This window comes from Moschus berezovskii, chromosome 23, assembly GCF_049115385.1.
Source record: "Moschus berezovskii isolate FMDL1 chromosome 23, NW_MosBer_1.0, whole genome shotgun sequence".
Classification (NCBI taxonomy): domain Eukaryota; kingdom Metazoa; phylum Chordata; class Mammalia; order Artiodactyla; family Moschidae; genus Moschus; species Moschus berezovskii.
This window is the reverse complement of record NC_142482.1, coordinates 15,129,139-15,141,675: the sequence shown is the minus strand read 5'-3', so window position 1 is coordinate 15,141,675 and position 12,537 is coordinate 15,129,139. Positions and strand designations below refer to the sequence as shown.

The 12,537-nt window shown below is 40.1% G+C and overlaps 1 protein-coding gene across 2 annotated transcripts in view; it reads left to right on the top strand.

Moving 5' to 3' along the window:
- BEND6 (BEN domain containing 6) overlaps positions 1 to 6,890 on the top strand; it is a 70,242-nt gene extending 63,352 nt beyond the window's left edge. For both annotated transcript variants that reach the window (XM_055407102.2, XM_088831068.1), the window contains exon 7: positions 5,742 to 6,890. The gene's annotated coding sequence lies outside the window, so the exon portion shown is untranslated. The remainder of the gene's footprint in view (positions 1 to 5,741) is intronic.
- The last annotated feature ends 5,647 nt before the right edge of the window (positions 6,891 to 12,537 follow it).

Here is a 12,537-nt window from a genome sequence, read left to right as displayed (position 1 = left end):
CTGCATGTGGGTTGTCCACTGGGTTTGCTCCTGAGGCTGCCCTGGAGGACCTGAGTTTGCCCCTGTGAGGGCCAGGTATGGAGGCGGTGCAGCTGCTTGGGTCTCAGAGGTTCTGGCAGCACCAGTACTCAGTGGAGTTGGTGGCTAGGGCAGCAGGAAATATAGTGCTCTAGAAGCGTATGGCAACCAGTATTTGCCAGTACACTGCAGTATTCTTGCCTGAAGAACCCCCCTGACAGAGAAGCCTGGCAGGCCACTGTCCACAGGGTTGCAAAGAGTTGGACACAACTGAAGTGACCCCATGTGCATAGACTTTTCTTTGCCTGTGACAGCTCTGCCCTAGTGAGGGTTGAGTGTGAAGGAGGTGCAGCTATTTGGGTCACGGGAACCCTGGGGGCGCCAAGTGTGCAGGGACATGGACTGCCTCAGCCTTAGGAGTTATGGTGCTATCAGTCTTTTTATGAGCCTCTGGTAGCTGGCAATCAGAAGGCCTCTTTGGCTAGTCTTTCTCCATAGCTCTGCCCATTCAGGCACTTGGAGGGTTCCCTTGCCTGGGGTCCTTCTATGTTGTTCTGAGTGTCAGGCATATAGAGGGGCCCCCCTAACTGGGGTCCTACTGTGGAGATCAGCATGTCAGTCACTTAAAAAGGTACCCTGGATGGGAACTTACTCTAGTTCGGTGCATCAGGCACTTGATGGGCCAGCCTGTCTGTTGATCAGCTGCCAATGCTGGCATGTGGGGAGAGAGGCTATGGTGATGGCTCTACTCCCTACATGTGACTCAGCAGTACCGCCTTGCTTCCGTGTCTGCCTGGCTTCCCTCCATAGGCATTTCCCACCACAGTCTCCTCCCTCGCATCCTCTCTGTCCATTTCTCCACAGTCAATAGCAGCCCTTGCCCTGGGGTTGCTCCACAATCCCTAAGCTCCAGCTCCCAGCCACTGTGCCTTCTAAGTAAGGGTAAGTATGGCTGCAGCAAAGACTGTCTGATTCTCACTCCATTTAGGCTGACACAGATCAACTGTTTCACTCCCAGCTTTAAATGTTTCTCCTCTGACTCAGACAGTTGCCCCAATGTGGGGGTCAGACCCCTGCTTCAGTTCCCCCACCCACTGAAGGCAGGTCCAGACCTAGTAACACTCCTGTTTTTCTGCCTAGTTCCTTCATCCTAAGAAGTTTTTGCATGGTTTTATATATTCTTTTCTGCTGGTCAGGTACTCCTGTCCACTCTCAGCTGGTGGTCTTTATGCACTTCTGTGTGTGAAGGTGTATTCCTGATGTATCCGTGAAGAGAGATGTACTACATGTCCACCTCCTCTGCCGCCATCTTGTTCTCCAAGACCTTTTTTGTATAATTCTGTGTATTATTGCCACCTCTTCTTAATCTCTCCTGCTTCTGTTAGGTCTTTACTATTTCTGCCCTATATTGTCCATTTCCTTGCACAAAATAGTCCCTTTATATCTCCAGTTTTCTTGAAGAGATCTCTAGTCTTTCCCATTCTACTATCTTTTATTTCTTTGCACTGTTCATTTAAGAAAGCTTTCTTATGTCTCACTATTCTCTGGAACTCTGCATTCAGTGGGTATGTCTTTCCCTTTCTCCTTCACCTTTCATTTCTCTTCTTTGTTTCCCAGACAAAACTCTGTGAGCCTTTGACCTGCTTCATGTTGTACTTCAAGGTCAAACTTGTCTGTTACTCCAGGTATCTCTTGATTTCCTACTTTTGCATTCCAATCCCCAATGATGAAAAGGGCATCTTTTTTTGATGTTAGTTCTAGAAGGTGTTGTAGGTCTTCATAGAACCAGTCAACTTCACCTTCTTTTGTATTACTGATTGAGGCATAGACTTGGATTACTGTGATGCTGAATCGTTTGCCTTGGAAACGAACCAAGTACATTCTGTCATTTTTGAGACTGAACCTAAGTGCTGCATTTTTTATTCTTTTGTTGGCTATGAGGGCTACTACATTTAGTCCACTGGAGTCTTGTCTACAATAGTAGACATAATGGTCATCTGAGTTAAATTCACTCATTCCTGTCCATTGTAGTTCACTGATTCTTAAAATATCAATATTCACTCATGCGATCTCCTGCTTCATCACATCCAATTTACTTTGATTCATGGACCTAACATTCCAGGTTCCTATGCAATATTGTTCTTTACAGCATCAAACTTTACTTTCACCACCAGACACATCCACAACTGAGTGTCATTTCCAGTTTGACCCAACTGCTTCACTTCATTCTTTCTGGAGCTATTAGTAATTGACCTCCTCTCTTCCTCTGTAGCATATTCTGACCTAAGAGGCTCATCTTCTGGTGTCTTATCTTTTTGCTTTTTCATACTGTTCATGGGGTTCTCACAGCCACAATACTGAAGTAGTTCTTCTAAAGGGACTTCTCTAAGTGAAAAAGAAAAACCAGAAAACCAGAAAATAGAATTATATTTCTAGAAAAACTAGAAAGATAAAATTTCACAAGGGAAAAAAGCTCACCAGTAAGAGCAAACAGACAGTATAGGTAGTATGCCCACCACTTGTAATACTAGTGTGAAAGTTAAAAGACAGAATCATCCATATTGAATAGTTCAGGAGTACACAAAATACAAAGACATAAATATGATGTAAAAAACATGACACACTCTGGAGAGGAAGGAAAAATGTAGGATTGTTAGAAAGTGTTTGAATTTAGGAGATTATCAACTTAAAAAAATTACCTGTATATATAGGTTGCCACATGTAAACCTCGGGCTTCCCAGATGGCTCAGTGGATAAAGAACCTGCCTGCAATGCAGGAGACATGGGATCAGTCTTGGGGCTGGGAAGATCCCCTGGAGGAGGGCATGGAAACCCACTCCAGTATTCTTGCCTGGGAAATTCCATGGACAGAAGAGCCTGGCAGGCTACAGTCTATGGGGTCACAAAGAGCTGGATACGACTGAAGTGACTGAGCATGCTCATATAAACCTTATGGTAACTAAAAACATGAATATATAATACACAAAAGAGAAAGGAATCCAAATGTAACTCTAAATATATTCAGCAAACCAGAGGGAAGACAGCAAAAGAAGAGCAAAGAAAAGAACAAAGAAAGTAAAAAGAATAATGAAGGAAACTGTAAACAAAACAAAAAGTCACCCTACTGAATGGGAGAAGATATTTGTAAATGATATACTCCATAGGAGTTAATATCCAAAATACAGAGAACTCATACAATTGAACATCAAAAAAAAAACCCAGCCATATTTAAAAATGAATCAGTTCAGTTCAGTCGCTCAGTCGTGTCCGACTCTTTGCGACCCCATGAATCACAGCAGAGGACCTGAATAGACATTTTTCCAAAGAAGACATACAGATGGCTAAAAGGCACACCAAAAGATGCTCAGCATCACTAATCATCAGGGAAATTCAAATCAAAACCACAATGAGATATCATCTTACACCTGTCAGAATGGCTATTATCAAAAATATAGCAAATAACAAGTGTTGGCAAGGATGTGGAGAAAAGAGAACCCTCATGTCCTATTGGTAGACTGACAAATTGGTACATCCTCTGTGGAAAACAGTATGGAGGTTCCTCAAAAAATAAAAAGTAAAACTATCATACTCACAACCAGGATAGTCACGATAATGTGATCACTGACCTAGAGCCAGACATCTTGGAATGTGAAGTCAAGTGGGCCTTAGAAAGCATCACTACAAACAAAGCTAGTGGAGGTGATGGAATTCCAGCTGAGCTATTTCAAATCTTGAAAGATGATGCTGTGAAAGTGCTGCACTCAATATACCAGCAAACTTGGAAAACTCAGCAGTGGCCACAGGACTGGAAAAGGTCAGTCTTCATTCCAATCCCAAAGAAAGGCAATGCCAAAGAATGCTCAAACTACCGCACAATTGCACTCATCTCACACACTAGTAAAGTCATGCTCAAAATTCTCCAAGCCAGGCTTCAGCAATATGTGAACCGTGAACTCCCAGATGTTCAAGCAGGTTTTAGAAAAGGCACAGGCACCACAGATCAAATTGCCAACATCCGCTGGATCATGGAGAGAGCAAGAGAGTTCCAGAAAAACATCTATTTCTGCTTCATTGACTATGCCAAAGCCTTTGACTGTGTGGATCACAATAAACTGTAGAAAATTCTGAAAGAGATGGGAATCCCAGAGCACCTGACCTGCCTCTTGAGAAACCTGTATGCAGGTCAGGAAGCAACAGTCAGAACTGGACATGGAACAACAGACTGGTTCCAAATAGGAAAAGGAGTACGTCAAGGCTGTATATTGTCACCTTGCTTATTTAACTTGTATGCAGAGTACATCATGAGGAACGCTGGGCTGGAAGAAGCACAAGCTGGAATCAAGATTGCCGGGAGAAATATCAATAACCTCTCATATGCAGATGACACCACCTTTATGGCAGAAAGTGAAGAGGAACTCAAAAGCCTCTTGATGAAAGTGAAAGAGGAGAGTGAAAAGGTTGGCTTGAAGCTCAACATTCAGAAAACTAAGATCATGGCATCTGGTCCCATCACTTCATGGGAAATAGATGGAAAAACAGTGGAAACAGTGTCAGACTTTATTTTTTGGGGCTCCAAAATCACTGCAAATGCTGATTGCAGTCATGAAATTAAAAGATACTTACTCCTTGGAAGGAAAGTTATGACCAACCTTGATAGTATATTAAAAAGCAGAGACATTACTTTGCCAACAAAGGTCCGTCTAGTCAAGGCTATGGTTTTTCCCGTGGTCATGTATGAATGTGAGAGTTGGACTGTGAAGAAAGCTGATCGCCGAAGAATTGATGCTTTTGAACTGTGGTGTTGGAGAAGACTCTTGAGAGTCCCTTGTACTGCAAGGAGATCCAACCAGTCCATTCTAAAGGAGATCAACCCTGGGTGTTCATCAGAAGGACTGATGCTAAAGCTGAAACTGCAATACTTTGGCCACCTCATGCGACGAGTTGACTCACTGGAAAAACTCTGATGCTGGGAAAGGTTGGGGGTGGGAGGAGAAGGGGACGACCGAGAATGAGATGGCTGGATGGCATCACCGACTCTGTGGACATGAGTTTGAGTGAACTCCGGGAGTTGGTGATGGACAGGGAATCCTGGCGTGCTGTGATTCATGGGGTCGCGGAGAGTCAGACATGATTGAGCGACTGAACTGAACTGAACTGAACCATTTGAGCCAGCAATTACACTTCCGGATATTTAAAAAAAAAAAACCAAAAACAGTAATTAGAAAAGATATATGTATCCCTGTGTTCATAGAAGCATTATTTACAGTAGCCAAGATTGGAAGAAGCCTAAATGTTCACTGACAGATGAATGGACAAAGATGTGTGACATTTATCTATATACATGTATGTAATCTCATATGTCTGTGAAAGAGGTAAGGCAGGTTTGGGGAATTTCCCAATATTTAAACACTCAGCGAGTATTACTGAAGAGCGACAAACAGAACTGTAGGTAATTTTTTAATATGGGTATGTGGGGATTGTTAATTTTCCTTTGTGTGTTTGAGTTTTTTTTAGTCATTTGAGATTAAAAATATATTTTAAATCTTTTAGCTGTTATCTATGCAGGAATTCTTCAGAGTAGATCATCAAATAATTCCTTTGCCACTGAGCTATCAGGGAAGCTCATTTTAAAAAAAAAATCCTAACAACTGTTAAAAATACTATAAGAACTCTCACATAAATATGTTCTTTTTTTTTTTTTTTTTTTTACTTTCTTCTTATAGGTATCCTAGGTTCCTGAAACAAGAGCCCCTTCAGTCGTAAGTCTAATACTGGCTCTTGCTGGCGACTCTGCAGCATCCCTGGCAGTGAGCACAGGGACAGGAGCAAGGACAGGCTGAGAGGCACCTAGAACATCGCTGGCCGTCCTACTGGAGCACAAGCTCACGAAGAAGCTGCAAGTAGACACCACCCTCAGTACCAGTGGTGCATCAAACCAGAGTTTCTAGCAGGCCCACGAGCATGCAATATAGTTTCTTGGAAATATGTACTTTCCTGCCCCAAAGTGCTTCCCTGTACAGCTAACCCAACAGGATAATCTGAGCTCTTATCATAGCAACAAAAACTTTAACCCCTAAGATTCATCATTGTCCTGATCAATCCCTGTACATTTATTATTACCAATGACTCTCCATTTTAACTTTTGGATCTTTAGTATAAGCACATGTTTGGAAAAGTAAACAGTGAAAAAATCAATGTTCACAAACATGAGAGCAACAAAATCAGCCTAAAATCTGATAATTATACCTAATGAACTACTAGTATTTTAGCAATAAGATTACATAAAATTTATAAAATAAGAATCTGAGAAAATAAGAACAGGAAGACATTTTTATTTTAATATAAACATATTCCACTGTTCTCCTGAAAAATAAATAAATCCAAGTTTTTGACTGTTAAAACAATGCATCAACTTTTTAAAAAAATCTTTTTTATGTTCGTTTGTTTACATGCTTCTTTTTATTGCCTAAAGTATATTAAATGCATGTATGTAATATAAAGCATCAATATCATCTAAAACATTGTAGATAAGATAAAAGCCTTTGTTTTTTGTTGGTTATACTGCTGCATTGCTTAGTTTTAACTAATTTGTTTTTGTAGTTTCAGAGGACAAAATAATTGAAAACAAAAATGGGTTTAGTAATTACAAATACCATTTTGTAAATGAATGAAAGATAAAATATTCTTTATCAGTAGACTTCTCACTTGACATCAGGTTGTCACAAGTGACAATTGTGCAGTGTCAAGCCATGCTTCTTCAGGACAAAAGGCGATGCTCAGACTTGAAAAGGAGGATGCGTAAGATAGTTACAAAAGCCCAGTACTGTGGACCCGGGAACATTTCATAACGGTTGCTTGATAACAATATGATTGTACAAAATAAATATTCTTAAGGAAATAGCTTAGGTTAACATTTGCTACTTTTAACTAAATATGAATAAATTTCATTAAAAATATAAAAACCATTTGCTTGTTTCTTATTAATGTGAAAAATTATTTTCTAGGCTGATAGTTTTTTTTACATAACATAGGGTTGCTTTTATTAGTATCTTTTCTAATCAAAGTTCTGTCTGGATATATGCCCAGAAGTGGAATTGCTGGATCCAACGGTAACGCTAATTTTAGCTTTTTGAGCAATCTCAATACTGTTCTCCCTAGTGGCTGCACCAATTTACATTCCCATCAACAGTGTAGGAGGGTTCCCTTTTCTTCACACCCTCTTCAGCATTTATTATTTGTAGACTTTTTAAAAAAGATTTAAAAAACTGAAAAGCTTCATATATTTAATGATCATATATGCTTGTCAAATAAGAGCTGAGGTGAATTTTTTTTTAAATTCAATATCTGCAATGTCATTGTTTGATCTCTGGGTTTCGAGTGTGTGGTCACCTGATAGACCATCCACTGGAAGTGTATGTCCACGTTCATTCTTTGGACCCTGGTCACTGTGAGGTGGAGCCTGGCAAGGGCTAATCGTCCTGGGGGTCAACAACAAATATCAGTGCTCCTGTTAACCTTGCCATAGTCAAACAGAGTGTCAAAAAGTCAAGGTGTTGCAGGAAGTTCCAAATCTGAAAATTAGCAAAGCAGTTAAAAGCTACAGCTAACATTATATTTCATGATGGGAGACAGAATGCTTTCCCTCTAAAGGAAAAACAAATCAAGAATATTCATTCTCACTACATATAGTCAAGATTATGTTGGAGCTTCTAACTAGTACCGTAAGCCAAAGAAAGAAAGAAAAGTCATTCAGATTAGAAAAGAAGCAGAAAGATTGTCTTTATCCACAGACAACAGGTTTATCTATGCAGATGATCAAATGGAGTGTCCAAAAAGAACTAAAAAGTAGAAAAATTAAAAAGTGAGTTCAGCAAAGATTCAAGATACAAAATCAATTTACAGAAGTCAATTGTATTTCAGCTGTCGGGTCAGCAAGATGGCAGAATAGAAGTTTACTATCATTTTCTGATAAAATGGGGTCCACTGGAGAAGGGAATAGCAAACCACTTGAGTATTCTTGCCTTGACAACCAATGAACAGTATGAAAAGGCAAAAAGATAGGACACTGAAAGATGAACTCCCCAGGTCAGTAGGTGCCCAATAAGCTACCGGAGATCAGGGGAGAAATAACTCCAGAAAGAATGAAGAGACAGAGCCAAAGCAAAAACAATACCGAGTTGTGGATGTTACTGGTGATGAAAGTAAAGTCTGATGCTGTAAAGAGCAATATTGCATAGGGACCTGGAATGTTAGGTCCATGAATCAAGACAAATTGGAAGTGGTCAAACAGGAGATGCTAAGAGTGAACATTGACATTTTAGGAATCAGTGAACTAAAATGGATTGGAATGGGTGAATTTAACTCAGATGACCATTATATCCACAACTGTGGGCAAGAATCCCTTAGAAGAAATGGAGTAGCCATCATGATCAACAAGAGTCCAAAATGCAGTACTTGGATGCAATCTCAAAACGACAGAATGATCTCTGTTCGTTTCCAAGGCAAACTATTCAATATCACAGTAAACCAAGTCTATGCCCCAACCAGTAATGCTGAAGAAGCTGAAGTTGAATGGTTCTATGAAGACCTACAAGACCTTCTAGAATTAACACCCAAAACAGATGCCCTCTTCATTATAGGGGACTGGAATGCAAGAGTAGGAAGTCAAGAAATACCTGGAGTAACAGGCAAATTTGGCCTTGGAGTATAAAACAAAGCAGGTCAAAGGCTAACAGAGTTTTGCCAAGAGAATGTGCTGGTCATAGCAAACACCCTCTTCCAACAACACAAGAGAAGACTCTACACATGGACATCACCAGATGGTCAACACCGAAATCAGATTGATTATATTCTTTGCAGCCAAAGATGGAGAAGCTCTATACAGTCAGCAAAAACAAGACCGGGAACTGACTGTGGCTCAGATCATGAACTTCTTATTGCCAAATTCAGACTTAAATTGAAGAAAGTAGAGAAAACCACTAGACCATTCAGGTATGACCTAAATCAAATCCCTTACGATTATACAGTGACAGTGACAAATCAAGGGACTACATCTGATAGACACAGTGCCTGATGAATGATGGATGGAGGTTCATGACATTGTACAGGAGACAGGCAGCAAGACCATCCCCAAGGAAAAGAAATGCAAAAAGATAAAATGGCTGTCTGAGGAGGCCTTACAAATAGCTGAGAAAAGAAGAGAAGTGAAAGGAGAAAAGTAAAGATATAAGCATCCGAATGCAGAGTTCCAAAGAATAGCAAGGAGAGATAGGAAAGCCTTCCTCAGCGATCAAAGCAAAGAAATAGAGGGAAGCAGTAGAATGGGAAAGACTAGAGATCTCTTCAAAAAAATTAGAGATACCAAGGGAACATTTCATACAAAGATGGGCTCAGTAAAGGACAGAAATGGTATGGACCTAACAGAAGCAGAAGAGATTAAGAAGAGGTGGCAAGAACGCACAGAAGAACTATACAAAAAAAGATGTTCAGGACCCAGATAACCACGATGGTATGATCAATCACCTAGAGCCAGACATCTTGGAATGCAAAGTCAAGTGGGCCTTAGGAAGCATCACTATGAACAAAGCTAGTGGAGGTATTGGAAGTCCAGTTGAGCTATATCAAATCCTAAAAGATGATGCTGTGAAAGTGCTACACTCAATATGCCAGCAAAATTGGAAAACTCAGCAGTGGCCACAGGACTGGAAAAGGTCAGTCTTCATCCCAATCCCAAAGAAAGGCAATGCCAAAGAATGTTCAAACTACTGCATAATTGCACTCATCTCACATGCTAGCAAAGTAATCCTCAAAATCCTCCAAGCCAGGCTTCAGTAGTATGTGAACTGTGAACTTCCAGATGTTCAAGCTGGATTTAGAAAAGGCAGAGGAACCAGAGATCAAACTGCCAACATCTACTGGATCACTGAAAAAACAAGAGAATTCCAGAAAAATGTCTGCTTTTGCTTTATTGACTACGCCAAAGAAGTTGACTGTATGGATCACAACAAACTGTGGAAAATTCTTGAAGAGATGGGAATACAAGACCACCTGACCTGCTTCTTGAGAAATCTGTATGCAGGTCAGGAAGCAACAGTTAGAACTGCACATGGAACAACAGACTCATTCCAAATAAGAAAAGGAGTACGTCAAGGCTGTATATTGTCACCCTGCTTATTTACCTTACATGCAGAATACATCCTGCAAAATGCCAGGCTGGATGAAACACAAGCTGGAATCAAGATTGTCAGGAGAAATATCAATAACCTCTGATATGCAGATGACACTACCCTTATGGCAGAAAGCAAAGAAGAACTAAAGAGCCTCTTGATGAAAGGGAAAGAGGAGACAGAAAAAGTTGACTTAAAACTCAACATTGTGAAAACTAAGATCATGGTGTCTGGTCCCATCACTTCATGGAAAATAGATAGGGAAACAATGGAAACAGTGATGGACTTTATTTTGGGGGGCTCCAAAATCACTGCAGATGGTGACTGCAGCCATGAAATTAAAAGACGCTTGCTCCTTGGAAGAAAAGTTATGACCAACCTAGACAACATAGTAAAAAGCAGAGACATTACCTGCTTTGACCAAATAGCCAAAGGTGTGATTTTTCCAGGAGTCTTGTATGGATGTGAGAGTTGGACTATAAAGAAAGCTGAGGACCAAAGAATTGATGCTTTTGAACTGTGGTGTTGGAGAAGACTCTGGAGAGTCCGCTGGACTGCAAGGAGATCCAACCAGTCCATCCTAAAGGAAATCAGTCCTGAATATTCATTGGAAGGACTGATGCTGAAGCTGAAACTCCAATATTTTGGCCTCCTGATGCGAAGAACTGACTCATTGGAAAAGACCTTGATGCTAAGAAAGATTGAAGGTGGGAGGAGAAGGGGACAACAGAAAATGAGATGTTTGAATGGCATTACCAATGTGATGGACATGTGTTTGAGTAGGATCCTGGAGTTGGTGATGGACAGGGAAGCCTAGCGTGCTGCATGGTGTCCCACAGAGTCAGACACAGCTGAGCAACTGAACTGAACTGATCATCATTTTCATCCATGGATGAGAGTATCTTTCCTGTATTTTCATTCTGGTTGAGAGCCCTCAGGTCCAGCAAAGAAGTTCCAGCACACCATTGAATAAAAGAAATACAAGAATAGATAGACTGAAGATGGTAAAAACAGTTTCACTTTACTCACATCACCAAGCCCCAAAGTGGCACAGCTCAGTGCCAAGAGAAACCCCCTTGACCCATGATTTCTCCCATATGGGTAAGAGAGAGGTAGTAAATGAGCTGGCCCTAATAAGTCATCCTGAATGCTGCCTAAGAGGCCTACTTCTTTCTTGCCCTTCCAGAATACCAAGGTATTTGGCATGGCTGAATAGGGGAGAGGCTGTGGTGCAGGGAAGAGAGATAAGGATCACAAGCAATGAAGGCTTAAACTGAACAAGGCCAAGGATCCCACTGATTGACAGGCTCCCCCAGGAGGCCTGCCAACCAGTGGAGTGGGACACCTCACATGTAGACCCCCACAAATGGGACACCCCTACTGGTCTGTTCATAGGTTATAACTATAATACTGTTAAAATTTCCAAATTACCTTAAATGATCTACAGATTCAACTGTAATCTCTATCAAAATCCCAATGGCATTTTCAAGAAATAGGACAAACAGTCCTAAAATTTTTATGTTACCACAAAACTCCTGAGTAGCCAAAGAAATCATGAGAAAGAAAAAAAAAGTTGAAGACATCAAATTCCTGATTTAAAGTTATACTATAAAGCTATAGTAATCAAAACAGTATAGTACTGGCATAAACACAGACACTGGCATAAAAATAGACCAATAGAACAGTATAGAAAACCTAGAAATAAAATTATCCCATATACACACATCTAATTTTTGGCATGGGCACCAAGAACACACAATGGGGAAATAGTCTCTTCAATACATGGCATTGGGAAAACTGTCTATTCACATGCAAAAAATAAAATTGGGCCCTTATCTTACTTCATAAACAAAAATTAATTCAAACTAAATTAAAACCTGAAACTGCAAAACTAATAGAAGAAAATGTAGGAGAAAAGCTCATTGACATTGGTCTTTGCAATGATTTTTCTGGATACAACACCAGAAGCACAGACATCAAAAATACAAATAAATAAGTAGACTGCATCAAACTAAAACGTTTCTGACACAGCAAAGGAAACAATCAATAAACCAAAAATCAACCTGCAAAATGGAATAAAATATTCACAAACCACATACCAAATCTCTTTAAAGAGAGATTACTATCCAAATATATATAGAATTCTTACAATTCAATAACAAAAACCAAATAACTCAATTTAAAAATGAACAAATAGATACTTTCCCAAAGAAGACATACAAATGACCAGCAGTTATATAAGTTGCTCAATGTCATTAATCATCACGGAAGTGCAAGGCGAAACCGCAAGAAGATATCACTTCATTCCTGTTAAGATAACTATTATTAAAAAAACAAGAGATAATGAGTGCTC